We start from the raw sequence: 18740 nt of genomic DNA, 5'->3' as shown, positions 1-18740 counted from the left end.
CTGAACTTTCTGTTGGACGACCAGAAAAACGTCCTTCTTACCACCATTGTGTAACATAAGATCCCAGTATTACAGACTGACCAGGGCTATTGCAAGGAGAGGGCAGCCTAAGCTCTTTGTCCCGTCCCTCAAGCATTTTTTGGCATTGTTCATGCATTTCAATCATAAGAAAGCCCTGATCTGTTCCCTCCTGAGGCTGGTAAAGGGATAACAACAGTACGGGGCGGCAGATACTGTATTTACGCTTTTCTCATTGTACAGTCTGCCTTAATGACAAGCTGGTTTTTGGATCAGAAAACTAAGAAAGGCCCCGCAAAAGCTTCTGACATGCCCGAGACTGATGGAGGTGCTGGGTAAGAGGAGATTAACATAGAGCAGTGGAGAGAAGGTTAAAGTAGTGCAATAGGTCAATATGGGCAAATGTGCTTCCCTGGGGGACAGGGCTCAGTCTCAAGGGTTAGGGCAAGGAATATAGAGGTCATTCGTACTAATAAGGATGGGGCAAGTGAAAGGGGTTAGCAGTATGTATCTCAGTCCTTTTCAGACGACAACTGTAATGGGCCTTGATAGAGTAAAATGGAGTGCCGTGTTGTCCCTAAAATATATTATTTTTATTAATGATGTGGGATCCTAACATTCAGAATGGAAATTACTCCCTACTGTAATAAGTCAGATTCGGTGCCACATTGCTCCGGAATGACGCATTAAAAGTTGATATAGGAGTGTCTGGAGATTCTAATTTTAGGCGGGTGGAATTGCAGTATGCATTGCTGTATTGCATGTTCTACAGCTTTACCCTCTGAGACCTAAAAAGTGAACCAATGAACCAAAATCAGACTCATTTACACACAAAGAACTGACTCATTTGCACCCATCGAGAACCGGAGACGTGGACCCCCTTGCTAAGCCCATCATAGACAGATCATGAAAGATTACACAGACACAAGTTTACCCAGCAGGTCACATCCGTCCAACCAAATCGGCATCAACATGAGGAATTCCCACCCCCACTCCAAAACTTGGGGAATTCGCTCCTCCTCCAAACTTTATTACACAAACTCACTAAGGCAAGGGACTACTCCTCGCTCCACAGCATAAATCACAACACTTTAAGGTCTAGCCACTTGCAAGTCCCAGAGGATACAAAAACAGGAAGCATAACAACCATGTTTCCTGTGAGCTGCACCACTCCATGGGGCTAGGGCCCTGCTTTTTCGAATATTTAATTTACCGGACTGCCTCTATAGAAGTTTCTGGATCAGCCCCTCCCTGCGATGCGCAGAGGGTAACGCAAACTTTCCTTTCAGGTCCAGACCTGCCCCACAATTCAATGCAACATCTGAGGTTCAGTAGCCAGAAGTTCTCATTCAAGCCTTTTGGAAGTGCAACCCAGCGCTGACGAGTGCACTGGGGTCACATTTGATTTTTCCCAGCCCGCTGGTTTTGTTGGCTTCGCAGGCAATTGAGATTTATGCCCCCACTTCATGATCTTTCTTCATAAACGCGAGGCTCAAAGGTTGCAAGATGGCATCCCTCTTCAGACCACATTAGCGTCTGTTGACTTTTTCATCTATATTTGCCCAATGACACCAGTCAGTAAGCTGGGTCCTCAACGCAAAGTACATATTTGCCATGGATATTTTGTGCATGTGCTGCGCCTTCCATGTCATTTGTGCCCACTCAGGACTCCCATTTATTTCTCATTTCGTGCACAGTGTGACATCAAACGACAGCTTGCAAATCACACAAGTACTACACTAAAACTGGTAGCGTGGGTGGAATGGAGCCCCGACTTTCAGGTCCCAGAAAAATGGCAGTACTTTGATGTTCCATGTATACGGCTTCACTGTGAATAAGGTTCAAAACAGGGTTTCATTACTGAACTTTGTCTTTTGGGTGCCAGATGTACTTCACTGTTGGTATTGCTTCCAGAAGCTCAACGACCTGCTGCATCTCGCAGGTTCTAAATTATGGCTGCACAGTGGGCTTCCGATTTCAAATGCGTGGCTACCCGAAGTCTTTCATGACCAATATGTGTGCCACTTTATGCCTTTCAGTCTCCAGGTGAAAGGTAGTGGGTGTGGGTTTCAGGTTCTAGATGAAGGACACCTCATATTTGGAATATTCACATCCACAGTTGCATGGTTACTTCCATGTTACAGATTTAGGACTGCTTTCTTTCAGGTTTCTAGGTCAGATGAAAGGATAAGCCTTGCATGTTCTAAACAGGAGAAGCATTATACTTTTCTTATTTCAGCTCCATGGTTTCAATTCCTCTTTGGGGGTTCAGATATATTCCATCATATTTTAATTGTTTCATATGCACAATGCCTGCTCATAAGACAAATTGAAACAGGATGAATCTGTCAAGTCCAGATGAAGGCTAAAGAAAGACATCTGAAGCCGAAATGCTGCAGCAGCAAAGTTAAGTTAAAAAAAAAAAAATATATATATATATATATATATATATATATATATATATATATATTTTTTTTTTTTTAGCACCAGAAGCATTTGTTAGTGGTTTGTAAACAGTAATAGTGGTGAACAAATTATGTATGTTTGGCCTTGTTTATAATTACTCAAATGCACAAAGGAAACAGCTGTGCACCTTTCAGGTTCTAGTTGTGCAGCTGAACAGTAGCCTCCTAGTTCTAGATACAAATCTGCCCTGGGACTTCTGAATCACCCAGTCTGCTTGAACAACTGTTAGACGTTTCTCTTCTGTTCCAGGCCCACCTGCTTAACCAACACAGATGAAGTAGGGCAAGCACCCTAAATATTAGTAATCGGTGCATATAATACCAAACAAGGATGGATAAGGGCATGTGGGTGGAGGGCGTCCAATCAGTTAGCTTTAAATTGACTGGAATATACATTATGTTAATAATAATTTTAAAAAAAGGGTGCAGCAACGTGGAATTACAACCCTGACGTCAGCAGGTCACGGACTTGGTTTTGCAGTTTTTTTAAATTTGTATTTTTAAACAACTCGATCCTATCCCAAGGGAGTTACGGGGTTTTATCGCAGAACAAATGATACTATACACGTTTTTAGGTGCAGTCAGATTGAGTGATTTGACCAGAATCGGAGGACGTTGCCCCGAAGCTTGGACATCGCTACGTAAACAGTTTTATGGCTCACTTCACTTTTACCAGCACTTACAAGATAAGGCCCTGGGTGCCTCACAGCCCCTGAGGTCTGCACCCACCACTGATAGGTGATTGAACATTGCACAACCCTCGTTTTTCAGGACGGTTTGGTTTTTCGAGCAGGCTTGACAATAGCTGGGGTCAGGGATGTCGTCACGCGGCGGGGAGGAGGTGATCAAGATGCCGACGGCCCCAAGACTAGCCCGAGGGTTGGCTTGCAAATAGTTAGGAGTTCGGGCCGTCTCTCACAAACTCGTCTTCGACACCGTGCAGCCAGACACCACGTGGTAAGCCGCTGTCCACGTAACCCCTCCACCACCTCTTCTTCCCTTGCCGAGTCTTCCAGAAGAGAGGAGGCGCGTGTCGGGGCGATCTGGTGTTTTTTGAAGGGTGACCCCAATGAACTTAGTGAACCACCGGCGATATAGAAAGGCGGATTGTAGTAAGGGCAACATCTTCAAAATAAGGACAAGTTCAGAACTATGCCATAACCATGTACGGGAGCTGGAAGCATGAATGTAGTGAGAAAACTGGGTTTTAGAAGAGGGTAGTGTGGCGGAGGGTCAGAGATAGTCTCAAAAGAAAACAAGCATTGGCAAAGCCAACAGATCTCAGCAATGCCCGAGCCCCAAGCTATTGGTGTTGTCAATGTGAATGTCTTTAAGCCGTTTTTGGTCCCTTAAGTGATGTGATGTTACTGTGACAATGTATCTTAAGTAAGAACAAATGTTAAAAAGAAACATGCGTGGGGTAAAACATTAAGCAGTGAACTGCAAAAAAAAAAAAAAAAAAGGGATACACAAATCTTAGGAGTAGGGGATTGGTCAAGTGAAAGTATTTGGTTGAATTACACTGAAAGAGACTGATTTGTCTTTTTTAAGGTGATGAAACAAACATAGAAAGATGAGAAACACAGAAGCGAACAGTGCATGACTTGAAGAAACCTTGAGCAAAAAGCCAATAGGGATCGCCGTTGGGAGATATTGGCTTTTTCAATGTTTGAACCATGTAGTACAGCAGCTATTGTGTGCTGCTGTACAACATGGCTACAACATTTACAAATTCAATACCTCACGCAGGGGAGACCAATTGGATTTACCAACGTTTCTTTTCATGCTTACTTGCAGCCTGTCTCTGCTCTGTGAGTTGTTCGTTGACTGGCAGCAGGGCTTTGGCCGAGTATTGAATGCCACATAATCAGCTTACTGTAATAGGTTGTGCAATAGCTTAACATCCTACTTTGAGCATGGCAGTTCTGTTCTCTGCCAAATAGAAATCACTCTTCAAAACTAGAGTCAGGTCCACTGGAATTATATGATTGTGCAGCTGCGGCGATTTTTGCATAATTATAGATTTACTACATTTGCCACATTATCCATCATCTTTGTAAACGCACACGGCAGGCTCACTGTCGAGCACAAAGCAGAGCACACATACGAGCACGCTGTAGAACAAGTTTACCAGCAAACAGTATGGCACTACATTTACAAGCGAATTACAGAGACTTCTTAGGAGCTCACTGCAAGGCATGTAGTGCAGACTTATGAGCTCAATGCAGAGCATGCTGAAGAGCCTGCTGTAGAAAGGCAAAGTTTGGGACCCAACTGTACAAGAGGGGGCGGGGGTCACATTTACTTCAGTTTGTGCAGCGCGTTAGCGCTGAGTAGGCGGCCTTTATAGTGGTAAATAGGCACTACCTTTTACATTGGTTTATTTGAGTGCTCATGAAAACTTCTGCAAAGGTGGGCGGAGTGTGCAAATTGGGACACAGTGCCCACAGAAACCCTTCACCACGTGCCCTGTAAGCATGCACTGCCCTGGTAGAGATCTTGCCCTACCCACAGGGTGAAGAGCTGGAAGCTCCCTGCGCTGTCCTCCGCCCCACATTAAAAGCAGGGAACCAAAGACCTCGCTATAGCGTCACAATGCCCACGTCATTAAAGAGCAAGTCTCATTGTCACCCTGGACAAGTACTAGAGCTCTCACTTGGGGCCCATTGATTGGCCCCTGCACTGGTGCCACTGATCGGGCTGCAGTTTATTCTGTAACAGCACACATTGTTTTATGGAGGGCTCCGAGGCAGATCCTGTAGCAGCACTATTAACATACATTGTTTTAGGCAGCGTTATGAGGCAGAATCTGTGGCAGTGCTACTAACTCACATTGTTTTAGGGAGCGCTGTGAGGCAGATTCTGTGGCAGCGGTATGAACACACACTGATACAAAAGGAAAATACAATATATGATTGTGAAATGAACAGACACACTTTCACCAATCCCAGTAAGATGGTTTTGCACCACAAACAATGCTGTTGTCTGCTTGGACTTGCAAGAACATTCTATTTACACCATCCCTGGCATCTAGCTCCCAGAGTAAGATAGCTTGTGTACCCTGAATCCAGCAAATGTTTGCACTTATGGCAGTAAAAGGTGTGCTCTTTTATTCTGTACATCACAGTGATTTCACTTTGTGTCAACAATATGGGTGTGCATTAGCACTGCTTTACCTTCAGAGCGATCCACACAGACACGTATCTTACAGTCTGTTTATATAATGTAACCATCTTGGTAAAAGGTGCTGCGAGACCTACATCCGTCCCAACAAGCTTTGATGTGGCAGGCAGCTGACAAAAGTGTGCAAAGCTATTACTGAACATAGTGGCCATCTGTGACTGAAAGAATTTTCTATTCATGTGAAAGAACAATGTTATTGACAACCAAAGGTACTAACCGGGGCTACCAAGAAATAAATATATCCTTGTGTAATGTATCTGGTGTTCTTGTAAAGCTCTCCAATCCCTTTGGGTTGAGTTAGCGCTATACAAAAGTGCTAAAAAACAACAACAAAAAAACACAGGAACAGTCTTGCTCAAAAGCAAATCACCATAAATACATTGCACGGTGAGTCCTGCGTCCACGTAAAGTGCTGCTACATGCATGCACGATCACCCAGTTAAAAGAAAGAAAAAAAAAAGCCTAGAAACAATGGATGAAAATGGTGAAAATGGCTGCAGAGTAGGTTTGAAAGTAGTTGCCCGGTACACTTGGGGAGGAGGGGAGGGGGGGAGGGGGGGGGGGGGCTAAATTCTGCGGAAGAGGCATGACATATGCATGCCCATCACAAATAGGAGAACGAAAAATGGAGCAATGATGGTGCCAGCAGATGGGAAGTCTATGGGTGGGCTGTAAACCCACAAAGTAGATGCAGCATGTCTTGGTTTGAGACAGCACCATCTAGAGCTGAGACCTAAAAAATAAAAATATCCTGAAACTACTTTTTTGCCTTTTCATCCACAGGTAACTGCATATACCATATAAATGCACACCTTAAATAAAAATGCTTGCAACTTAAATGTATCTATAGGAAATGTGTTTTTCTGGTAAGAAAGCTTGGTTGGGCTATGTGATTCTTTCAGATGCCTGAAGGTGTAACCAGATGGTCACCGATTTGAACCCTGGTCGGTGCACTGGGGAAACAAATTATGTGTATTTATAGTTCTGAGATGTCCAAGCCTGTGACAGAAAGCACTCTAAATAGGTCTCAGTTTAAAAAAATGTATTTCACACAGTATATGAAAAGTTGCACATAGCATAAATAGGCTGTCGCAAAAGTGCAAAAAGATTTTGTTTAAATCTTTACAGTGCTTGCAAATGTTATGTTTTTAATAATAGTCCAAGTGTACCAGTGCAAATCGTTTTACAGGTTTGCTTTAAAAAGGACAAATAACAGATTCTATCACTTAAAGCCTATACTGGCTCACAAGCAGCTTTTAGATTTGGTGAATAAGCAATTGCACACATTTTCTTTGAGTATCAGGGATCCAGGAGAGATGGCTTGTTTCTTATTCAGCCGCCTCTTACTTCACAGAGGCATCCCTTCTCTCCCTTCAACCTTTGGCAATTCAACCGTTCAGGGGCGGTTATTTTTTAAAGTATAGGAACTGTTTTGATTAAATCAATAAGGATCGGGAATGTTGTTCTCCCATTCCCCTGCCCACTTCGACCTCTGAACCAAACAAGATATTGCATCATGGTCAAACCTTTTTAACATTTCTTCAAGTGTAAACTTGTTGATTTCTGACCTTCGAGCACCAGGAGACTTTTATTGTGCTGACAATACTCTGATTTTGAACTATGTTTCATTCAAGAATCTTCATATGCCCATCATAGTTTTCCCACTGAATCTCTGCTCCTATATACCTCCCTTCTTTTAGCTTCTATAATTGTGCGGATTGGCCTAGATCATCAAAAGAAACTAGCACCAAAAATCACACAAAGCACCTCATGGGACAAATGTCCACAAAGTGATGAACTTCACTTAAAAGAAGCGACAGGGTTCCTGTAGGAAGCTGGCCTAGTGTGTGGTGGGTATCTATGGTACTTACACCTTATACCAGGCCCAGTAACCCCCTCTCAGTGGCGTGTAGGCAGTGTATAGAAGCCAGGCTCTCTAGACGTAGCTGTGGATGAACAGCCAAGGCTTATCTAGGAGACATGCAAAGCTCATGCATTACCACTACAGTCACACAGTATTTACACACAAGAAAGAAAACACTCGGTTGTACAAAAATAAAGGTACATTATTTTTGGAACACAGTATGAGAAAATACTAGAGAGGCAACCCTCCAATAGGAGGTACGTAAAAATATATATATTACACACTAATAAACAGTAAGAGGCATAATATGTTAGAAAACAATGTAAAATAGAACTAAGCAATAGTAGCCCTAGGGGGAGCCCAAACCAATATAATAAGAAAGTGGAATGAGACCACAGGGCCCCCACCTAGGTAAGTAAATTGTGTAGAGAGAGCTGTGGAGAGAGGGGACCAAACCCAGAAGTGTCTGTGGAGTCCAGGGGGAGTAGGAGATACTACCCACCAAGAGGTACCTTTTGGAGTTGGTCGACGAAGAAGGAAGACAGGTTAGCCCTGCAGCACAGAAGCTGCAGAAGAGTTCTTGGTGCATGCAAGAGGTGTACCATGCTGGAAACTGGATCGCAGATGGGTATTGGTGAAGGATTTCCACCATCAAGCCTTGGAAAGGCAAACTCGCGGTTGGTTGAAAAGAGGTGCTGCCAGAGACCAGCAAGGTCCAGGAGGACTCTACCCAGAAAAGAGACTCACAGGGCACCCTCCGTGTCACAGAAGGCCCACAGAAGCAGAGGCAGCGCCCACAAATGTCCCACAGGGCAGGGACATAGAAGCAGCTCATGTAGCACCACAGAAGTTGCTCCCACGTCGCCACAGGACCAAGCAGAGGTCCAGAAGTTGCAGGAAGCAGTGCTGGGAGCTGGAGCTACATGTCGCCTGAAGTTCCCATTGAAGGTGATGCAACAAGCCTTTGCAGCTACAAAGGATGCGGTGCACGGGGTACTGTCTTGCGTGGAATGGAAAGGACTTACCACCACTAAAGTGCGACAGCTGGTAGAAAAGACCAAGGGAGACTCTCCGGACCACCACCTGTGATTCAGGACCCACGCCACTCAGGATGAAGGGAGATCCATGCAGCCGGTCGTCGATGCAGCGAGGTACCTGTAGTTACAGGGGAGTGATGCCTTCACCCCAAGTGAGATTCCTCCTTCTTCTTCTGCAGGATGAGGAGTTGCAATCTTCTTAGGATGCACCACCGGGGAAATGTTGCAAAGCTGGCAGGTGTTCCGGATACAATGTTGCAAAAGAGTCTTCCTTGTGGATCTGCAGCTTGTAGGTCCCTGGAGGGTCCAGTTGCGGTTTCTGAGGCCAGAAGTTGAAGCAGAGGTTGCAGAGGAGTCCTGCAGGAGCATTGCGAAGCCAAATCTGAGGACCCACCCCAGAGGAAGATCCTATATAGCCCAAAGTGGGGGCTTGGTCACCCAACGAGGTAACTACTTATCAGAGGGTGCCTCTGACGTCACCTGCCTGGCCTGGCCACTCAGATGGTCCCACAGTTCCCTGCCAACCTTGGAATCATGATGGGAGAACCTAGGGACCTTCTGGAGGAGCTCTGGGCACCACCCCTGGGGTGGTGATAGACAGGGGATCAGTCACTCCCCTTTCCATTACCCAGTTTCGCACCAGAGCAGGGACTGGAGGGTCCCTGAACCGGTGTGGACTAGTTTATGCATGGAGAGCACAAAATGTGCCCTTCAAAGCAAAACCAGTGGCTTGCGGAGGCTACCCCTCCCAAGCCAGTCATACCTATTTCCAAAGGGAGAGAGGTAGTGACCTATGTCCAGTACATATAGAAAATGGTGGTCCGCTCTCAGGAAGTCCAGTAAAATTGGGCTGGAGTTTGTGGGGGCACCTCTGCTAGTGCAGGGGTGCCCTCATGCACAGGTACCTACACCCTGCCCTCTGGGCTGAGAGGGCCTACCATAGGGGTGCCTCACGGTGACCTGGTGCAGTGACCTGTAGTTAAATGGCAAGCCTGCAGAACTCTTTGCATGGGCTCCCTATGGGTGGCAGAATAACTGCTGCAGCTCATAGGGATCCCCTGGAACCCCAATGCCCTGGCTACCTAGGTACCATATACTATGGACTTACATGGGGGCACCAGTATGCCAATGGTGTGGAGAAAAGGTTAGAAGCAACCAAATTTGGAGGAGAGAGCATAATTACTGGGGTCCTGGTTAGCAGGATCCCAATGAACACAGTCAAACACACTTATAACAGACAGAAAATGGGGGTAACCATGCCAAGAAAGAGGGCACTTTCTTATAGTTCCTATAAGGGAAGTTTACAGATAATGTGCTTGGTGACGAGAGCAGCTGCATGCAGCGATGCAAACCGGAAACCCTAATTTGGCGCCTTATTGATTCACTAACTCGTCAAAGCATAGGTGCATGCAAAATGGAGGACTGGCACTTATTTCAAATATTGTCTTTCTGCCCTGCTTTGGACAGATCACTAGGAAGAATGTGGAGAGGCGACATCTACTTGTCATTGCATATGACAAACTCAGATTGGCACGGTAACTGCAGACTGGAACAGTCACGGGATCCTGGGAGAACGTTCAAAGGCAGACAGAAAGCTCTGCAATTTCTTGGATGATACATCAGTACCTGCCAGAACCCTGATGGTCATGCTGCAAGATGCTGGTACAGCTAAGTAAGAAGGCAGCCTACAATCCTCGCCATGTGTGGCCTCCCAACGAAGTCCAACCTGTTCTTCCTCAAATATTTTTAACATCATGAGCTTCTGCACCAAATACTCTATAAAGGTTGAGAGGAAGTTGGCATGTATTGAGCTTGCATCTTTGAACCTTTTCATCACATTCCATGTTTGGAAACGATGACTTTGGCTGGTCTACTGGTTTAAGGTAAGGTTGTGCAAAGATCTTCTTCGGGCCTTGAAGACCCACCTGCTAGAGCTGTTAAACCCACTGCAAGGATCAACCTTTGCTACCCCACTGGTCCTGCATGATTCCATAAAAGGTAGGGGATTTATCAGCTGTCACTCCATACTTTGTACCCAAAATTACACACACAAATACACACACACACACACACACACACACACACACACACTGGCCAAAGTAAAGGGCTAAGGAACCTAGCCCTGTTGGCATTAAGATGCCCACGTTGATTTAACCCCACAGCCAGAGGGAATGACAAAGAGGGACTTCCACATTACAATTTTACTGGGGAACCAGTGGGATCGTACACTTTTACCTGTAAAGTCCCAGAAACCAGTACGAGTTGCAAAGAATGAAGAACTGACCAGCTTAGCAGGTTTGCTACCTTAAATCCTACAAAACAATATGAAGTCCTTTGTCAAAGCGATGGTACAATCTAAATAAAGGTGGGTCTACCAGCTGGCTCAGCTAAAATCTGGCACAACATGCTCGTCCCACAAGCAGATGGGACCAACTTGGCCTTCCATCCTTCTGGGGGTGAAAAACTCTTCGAAATGGAAATGCCACCGATATATTCGCCACTATATAAAATAGGTAAATCCTCTTATAAATCATGATTGTTTCCTCTAACATTATTCATCAAAGCTTTTTGAGAACGGTGTCTCTTATCATCCAGCTCAGTTCCATGACTCAGCACAAATGATCTGGGATAAAAGCCAAGAAGTGCATGTTCGCACATAGCGTAGAACCATTATTGGCACATGGATGACTATAAATGTAGTAAGTGAGCCAGTTAAGGATCGTTCCTAAAACATCATAATTGCGAGGAGAAAAAAACGCTCTCAAGAGGTACTAAGTGCACATTGGTTGTCTGAATACGCTCATACTATCATGACCCATATGAGCACCGAGAGAATGATAGCACAAAGCTTCAAAGGTGAAAGGAAAGTTTTAGGATCTTGGATAGAAGACAATATTCCTAGAGTTAATCAAATTTCCTGACAGAGTCTCTGAACTGTATCACGCAAAAAGCTCAGGTTCATCTTGGCTGCTTAAAAAAAAAAAGAATACAGCCAAAGCCTTTTCTCTTGGAAGAATAGATGTAGAGAAAATAACCTATTTGTTGTGATAAGATTCCGATTTCCAGAGATGTGAGAAAATTAATTTCCACAACAGGCCCGCGCCACCACAGCCCATGGTACTAATGTGCAGTCCTTTCGCAGATACAAGCTATTCACATGTTAGCCTGCACGCACTAAACAGATTTTTTGCTACAAAAGTAAATAATAAAAACATCAAGTAGATAGAAACTGGGTTGGTTGTGGCTTGCTAGGTAGTTGGTTGTCTAACAATGCATTAGCCCACCCAAAAGTTACCACCCACAACTTCCTGCCAAATGCACACACACAGTTTTTGTCAACATGTACTCACACCCACATTCCCAGTCTAGGACAACCTTGTGCATTAACAGGGCTTTCCGAGATTATCAAAGTCAAAAAATGAGAAAATCAACTCACTTCTCAATTACATCCTCCAACTAATTCTGCACAACTTGTAAATCAGAGCATGGGGTAGATGGACTCATGAATTTTAATGGCATTTTAGATGCCATTAAAACCAATCCAATGCAGGTGCTTAGTCTGTCCAAGGGTGCCAGATCTGCCCTGCACCATCCTTCGTTCACTCTAATAAGTGAATCCTCGAATGGGTGAATAATTTTAAACCTATGCAACCTCTGGTCACACTAGCTGTTCCCGGACTCCAGTTCTCGAGTACATTATGAATTCATAATTTTGATCGGTAGCAAAGCTGTCCCGGGGAGACTCTCCTAATGGAATAAAGCCCGAGGCCCTCCCTGCAAGGATTGGCCTATAGTTCAGAGAGTTTCAATTTCCCATTTTTGGCAAATATGCAGAAAAGGATGCAGTTAATCAGTTGTGTACACACACATCTTGGAAAATGGCCATTTATAGCACTGCCAGCAAGGGCTTTGTCCCAGGAGGTAGCAGAAAGGATGCTGTTCTTTTAACAGATTATTCCTGGGTAACCGGTTCGTCTCAAATCTGGAGTTGGCCAAAGTGTGTATCATTGTTGCTTGACCTACACCGGCATGAGGGGAGGTAACAATTTCAGGTTTGGAAAGTGACCTCATCCTAAATGGAAGATTTGGGAGGGGGTGCTCCTAAAAGGTATATCATATAACTCAGAACTTTCATGGTATGTAGATGATAAACAGCAATATGGCACAAATCAAACACAGCTTGAAAGTTAAAAAGAAACGTAACGAAAACATCGTGAAATGCGTGCTTTATATTGGGTAATGTGGGTCTCTTGGTACTCACGACTAGTTGCAGTTCAGGGAACTAAGGGATGGGGAAAGGAAGCGATTTGGCGCATAATTACTTCAGTACTTTGTGGCTGCCGACATTAGAAGGCAGGTTGCCTAGTTCCAGATGCAATCACTTGGCCACTGCAAGCTAAGGATTGAGGAGCTAAAGCGATTTGGCATCAACTATGGAATAGCAAAATATACATTTTTAGAAACGATCAGGCTGAAAGTGGAGACAAAGTAAAGGGATTAAAGTTGTATCAGACTACAGACAAATGGTGTTAGAAAATATTGGGACTTTAAGCCCAGAAAACAAATGGTCCATCACAACGTCACACACTTGGAAGAAACTGTAGCAGGAGCGTTGGCATCTATCCCCCTTCAGAAGAGACAGCGGATGTTTGTTTAAAAATAAAGACCAGCACAGACTAGCTGTAACACCTAGCAATTAAGTTCATCCCAGCACAGCTGAGGGTAATGAGCATCTATACTTTGGCACAGTGTCAAGGAAAGCACACAGGAACCTGAATGCAGCAAAGGAACAGACTTAAATGCCAGAATGGAGCACAGGATAGGTCAGGTAACAAATCATGACAACCATGCATAAGGACACTGGCACCTGGAGCAGGTTTAAGAAAGGCGATCAATCTTGGAAATGACCACAGTCTGTTCTGCATATTTATAGACCGGAACGCTGGACAGACTGGTACACTTTACATGCTGGAAAACCTAACCTGCATAAGTAGATTACAGGTAGTGGCTGTACACCCGCTACCCCACTGCCATACTTCATGACTGATATAAGAGTAACTGGGATCCTTTGATCATTCAGACACTCAGTGACACTTACAACAAGACAGCCCCATTTGTGGAAGTGTTATTATAATTAATCTAGATGGTATGAGGAACTGTGCTGAGACCACCAACTCCTTACTATCCAACCAGGGATAAGGCCAATGACTGTGCTCAGTAGGGGGTTTGTCACCTGTGCGTTGGCTGGACAGGGGGGTGGATCTGCAGCCAGACCAGCAGCTAACTTCCAGCTGCACATTGCCTTTTTAGTAGAGTGTTAGTCGCACACCAGAGGCGAGATGCTGTTTCTAAACCTCATGCACATGCCTGGAAGCCATGGTCAGCGGTGGAGTTGGCTGATTAAGATTAAAAAAAATCCCCAGAAATTCATGGAAAAAAACTATGGTTAAAGTGATGTTATAGTTAAGTTTGCTAACAAGATCTTTACTTATGTTAAAAAACACTAGAAATTCACTGAAAAAAAATCTAAGGTTAAAATTACATCATAGGTGTTGACTTGACCCAAAAACTAACATTAAAAAAATGTACTGAACCAACTATGTTCTAACTTGTGCCCCCGCCATGTTCTGCTCATGACATCATATTTTACATTTTTCCGGACATGTTAAATGACATCATTGATGGTGTCTCTGAGGGCATTGCAGATTGTATCATTGATCACATCACTTATAAGACCATAGTAATACACAGCATAGGATTAGGTTGACCATGTCTGGGCTTGTAGCAAAGATACAGCTCAAGTCCTTAAGGCAAGTGTGGGTGTGCATGTTCAAAGTTATATCGCATACTATTTGCAAATCACTATCATTTGGGGTGAAATTAGTACTCCATGATAAAAAGTAAAGGCTGAACACGCCTAATGTGGGTTGCAAACTAGTGTTCCAAAGAAGAACATTCTTGAATGACAACACTTATTGCAAAACATCTGTGAGTAAACCGAAAGCTTGTGTTGACAAAAGATTATGGGCCAGTGTGTATCTTGCCACATGCCTGTGTTAAATCAGGTGTAATACAGTGCTATAGATAAAATCTTTATAAAAAGAATGTTTATATAGTGTGGATATTTATCTTATCTTGAGTTCTTCCCCATAAAATGCTAATGCACTGTTTATTAATGACTAAAGCCGAAATAGGATGTCCTACTAAGGGCCATGTTTATTACACAAGTGTGAGATAAACCACATCTACGGTTACACTCCATTGTGCTTACCTCAAGAATGTGTGTAATGCATTTTACAAAACTATGGAGGGTTGTCCAAATGGCCTCGGAGAAGGAGTGCTTTTAGTGAAAAATGCATAATTGTCTACCATTTGTCTTTAAATTGTGGTCCATGTGAAACCTTTACAAGGGTGATCCTGTTAAGGCAAATAGAATGCACACTTTTTACAGGGTGTTCAAGAATTAAGAAGGAGGCAACCCGATTTACAGAGACATTTTGTTAGCTGGGTGAATACTAGTAAAAAGAGGATAGCATCCACCAAATGTGGATGACTTGAAGGATATGTTAAGTGTGCAGCATATGGTCAAAGGTTAAATTCATTATTGGGTGACTGGTGATAGAAAATTGGGCACACATACATATCTGAATTCCTTAAAATTCACAAACCCTATAGAATGGTGTTAAAATGATTGTATGATGTCAATGTAATTTGAAATCATCAGTGATGGCATTTAACATGTGATGGGTGTTGTCTCTTCTGAAGGGGGCTGGATGCCAACGCTATTGCTACAGTTTCTTCCAAGTGTGGGCACAAGTTATAGTTAGCTCAGTAAAGTATAAATGCTGAATTTTAATTTTTTTAAAGTTAGTTTTTGTGTTATTTCAACACCCAATTATGAAGTTACTTTAACCGGTGTTTTTTTCCCCAAAAGAGAATATATATATATACACACACACACGTATCTAGTAAGTAGGTAATTATAGTTAGGACCTAGTTTCTATAGAAAGAGTGTTTTTTGTTTTGCTAATAACTTTCGTGCGGTTTGATGAATCTTCATACAATTAAACAAAACAACAAAAAAACGGTGCACACTTCAGCTGCTGTCTAGAACGTTTCAGGGTGATCCATCAAGCGGGGGACGGGAAAAAGGAGGGTCTCAAAACACGTTTTCCCCATTCATTTTTCCATACGGATTTTGAACAGAGATAGCGCCCAAACTACGGGACGGAATTACACCAAATTTGGCAGAAAGGTACCTCTTCACCCAGAAAGAGGACTTTTTGCTGTTTTGTGTACATCTGTTCAGTAGTTTTTGAGATATTTAAGAAAATCCAAATTTGTACATATAGGGACGCAAAGCTTCAAGTGCTGACATCTGAATTGCTGCCAAAACTTCAACAAGGAAGTTATGACAGCCAAGTTGTAAAAAAAAAAAAAATGTAAAAAACACAAAAGGGGTCAGGATTGGGACATTTAGACCCCTTAGCTCTGGTGCTGGTGTCCCAAAGGGGCCCCCCTTAGAGCAAGATAGCTTTTTTAAAAAAGTTAATACATTTTGCTGCGATTTGCTGCAGATCCGACAAAAACTTTAAAAAAAAAAAATAATAACTTGGTCTCCCGCGCTCAGTAATTCTGAAGACCCTGAGTGGGCCAAGTCCCGGGGGCATTCCCATTCTAAAGAAGGGGGTGGTGGTGGCCTGCAGGCCTCCCCCCCCCACCACTGCCCTGGGGATCACCACATCCCAAGCCCAAAAATAAAAATAATGTGCATGGGGGGCCACCCGGCCCCCGTAGTCTCGGGGACCGCTACCTCCCAGAGGCTGCCATCAAACTCAGTGCAGAGGTAGTTGGGGGCTACGCAGTCCCCCGCTGTTCTGGGGATCGCCACTTCCCTGAGCCTTTAGACAAAAATGATGTCCCCCACCCTTCAGTCCCAGGGACCATCTCCTCTCCAGGGCACTGAACACAAACAGTGTGGGGACGCGTGGTCCCCCGCTGCCCCAGGGACCATTACCTCCCTGGGGCTATTAAAGTTGGAGGGGGGCTGCGCGTCCCCCACCACCATAAGGAGCCCCCGAGGGCCCTGGGACCACCACCTCCTAGGGTAGGCTCCTGCAATGTCCTGGGGCGCCCAACCGTGGGACACAGTCATTTCCAAAAGCAAACAACGTCCACTTTCTGACAACGGGAGCTGTCAAACAGCTCCTGCTGTCAGAAAGCAGATTTTTCATCTGTTTCCCTGCACGCAAATATGCAAACAGATTAAAACATTTCTCCCACAAGCCGGGAGCTGCTTGCAGCTCCCGGCTTGTGTGATCAATGCCGCCTCCTACAGGACATGGGGAGCTGGCGAGGACTGTGGGGGCCTTGAGGCTCCCCACCCCCCCTCACAGTCCTGTCGCTCTCTCTTCTCCATCCCACAGTGGAATGGGAGAGAGATAGTCATTGCAGTGGTCTCTCCATGCAATGACTACAGTAAGCAGTCACTTGTGGCATAATGGTTAAGGTCACAGATCCCCACACTGAAAGTTGAGGGTTCTAGTCCACGTGCGTCTGTGGTAATTGTCCTATTCTAATATCTTTTAAACTTTAAAAAGTTTAAGGTTCATACTGAAAGGTGGTCTCACTCTTTATAAATGACAAATACATTTTTATTTTCAATTTGTCCAGACATTTCTTATTCTAAATATACCGTTTGCCAAAGTCTACAAAATATTTAAAAAAATGTTTTAAAGTACTCTCTCTCTCTGCCTTTTTCAATCTTTCTCCCACTCACTCACAGACTCAGACCCTTACGAACCCAGTCACAGCCCCACTCACACCCTCACGCACCCACTAAGACCCACTTAGACTCTCACACACCCATTCTCAGATCTACTGAAACCCTCACGCACCCACTCACAGACCCACACAGACACTGATGCACCCACTAAGACACTGATGGACCCATTCTCACATCAAGACACACTCATGCCCCTACTCACAGACCCCCTCACACCCAATCACAGACCCAGTGAAACCCTCACACATCCACTCACAAGCCTACACAGACACTGACACACCCACTAAGACACTGATGCACCCACTCTCACAGTCACTCTCAACCCCAGATATACCCTCTCACACCTGATTCTCACACCCAGAGACACAAGCCGCAGCCAACTTCCGCCGTGCAAGGCCAAAGAGCCGTGCTCAGCGTGCAGTTGGGTGGTTAGGGGGTGTTGGCTGCAAGGTCTGGCTGCATCCAACCGCTGCTGGATTAAACTATAATAATGAAAATTACTTTTACCATATAAATAAACTGAAAAAAAAAACTAAGGTTACAGGGACCTTATAGTTAGGGAATAGAATTTAAAAAAAATTGAAATTCACTATAAAAAAAAAAAAAGGTTACTGGGACGTAATAGTTAAGGTCACATTTTTAAACGTACAACACCATAGAAATTCATCTGTTATAGTTAGAGTTATCTCAAGTAACTATAACTCGTGCCCTAAGGTAACTAAAACTTGTGGCCTCGCCATGCACTAATTACCCCACAAATTATAGCACTCGTTACATCTTTGATAACATCCTTGAAAATATCTATGTAATATTTGCAGTAAAAATTGTGACAAAAAAACTGCACGACGGGTGCGCCATTTACAGTTTCCTTAGAGCACGAGTTATAGTTACTTGATATAACTAACTGAAAGAGATGAATTTCTATGGTTTCATAATTTTTAAATGTGAGCCTAGCTATAACATCCATATAACCTTTGGCTTTTTAAGTGAATTTCTCTGTTTTTTTAATTCCATTTCATAACGTCTCTGTCACCTTTGTTTTTTTCAGTGAATTTATACACATACACACACATCTACATCAACAGCATGTTTATTTGGTTTATCAATAAGTGGCTTTAAAGTTAAACATGGAAGATGGGTACAGAAGTTTGAGAGGTTCGAGACACACAAAGCCAACTATGGCAACAGCCGAACAATTGGCAAAATTATGCACATAGCACAATATGTATTATCTTGCTACATTTTAATTAAAAATTACAAACATACATGATTAGCCAATACCTTGAGCAACTTTTTATTTTTAACATTAAAGCACAATTAGCTTAAAAGAAACATGAGATACTGGCAGGAGGCTAGTGGGAGCAGAAGCTATTGCACAACTAGAAACT

The 18740-nt window shown here is 43.8% G+C and overlaps 1 protein-coding gene across 4 annotated transcripts in view; it reads right to left on the bottom strand.

The window, feature by feature from the left end:
• The window catches only part of LOC138259456 (G-protein coupled receptor 4-like), a 223020-nt gene that overhangs the window by 5519 nt on the left and 198761 nt on the right, over positions 1 to 18740 (bottom strand). The gene's annotated exons all lie outside the window — the stretch shown is intronic.

The sequence above is a fragment of the Pleurodeles waltl genome, chromosome 9 (genome assembly GCF_031143425.1).
Source record: "Pleurodeles waltl isolate 20211129_DDA chromosome 9, aPleWal1.hap1.20221129, whole genome shotgun sequence".
NCBI classification, from domain to species: Eukaryota; Metazoa; Chordata; class Amphibia; order Caudata; family Salamandridae; genus Pleurodeles; species Pleurodeles waltl.
Note: the sequence above shows the minus strand (reverse complement) of the source record. Positions and strands in the feature narration are given on the sequence as shown.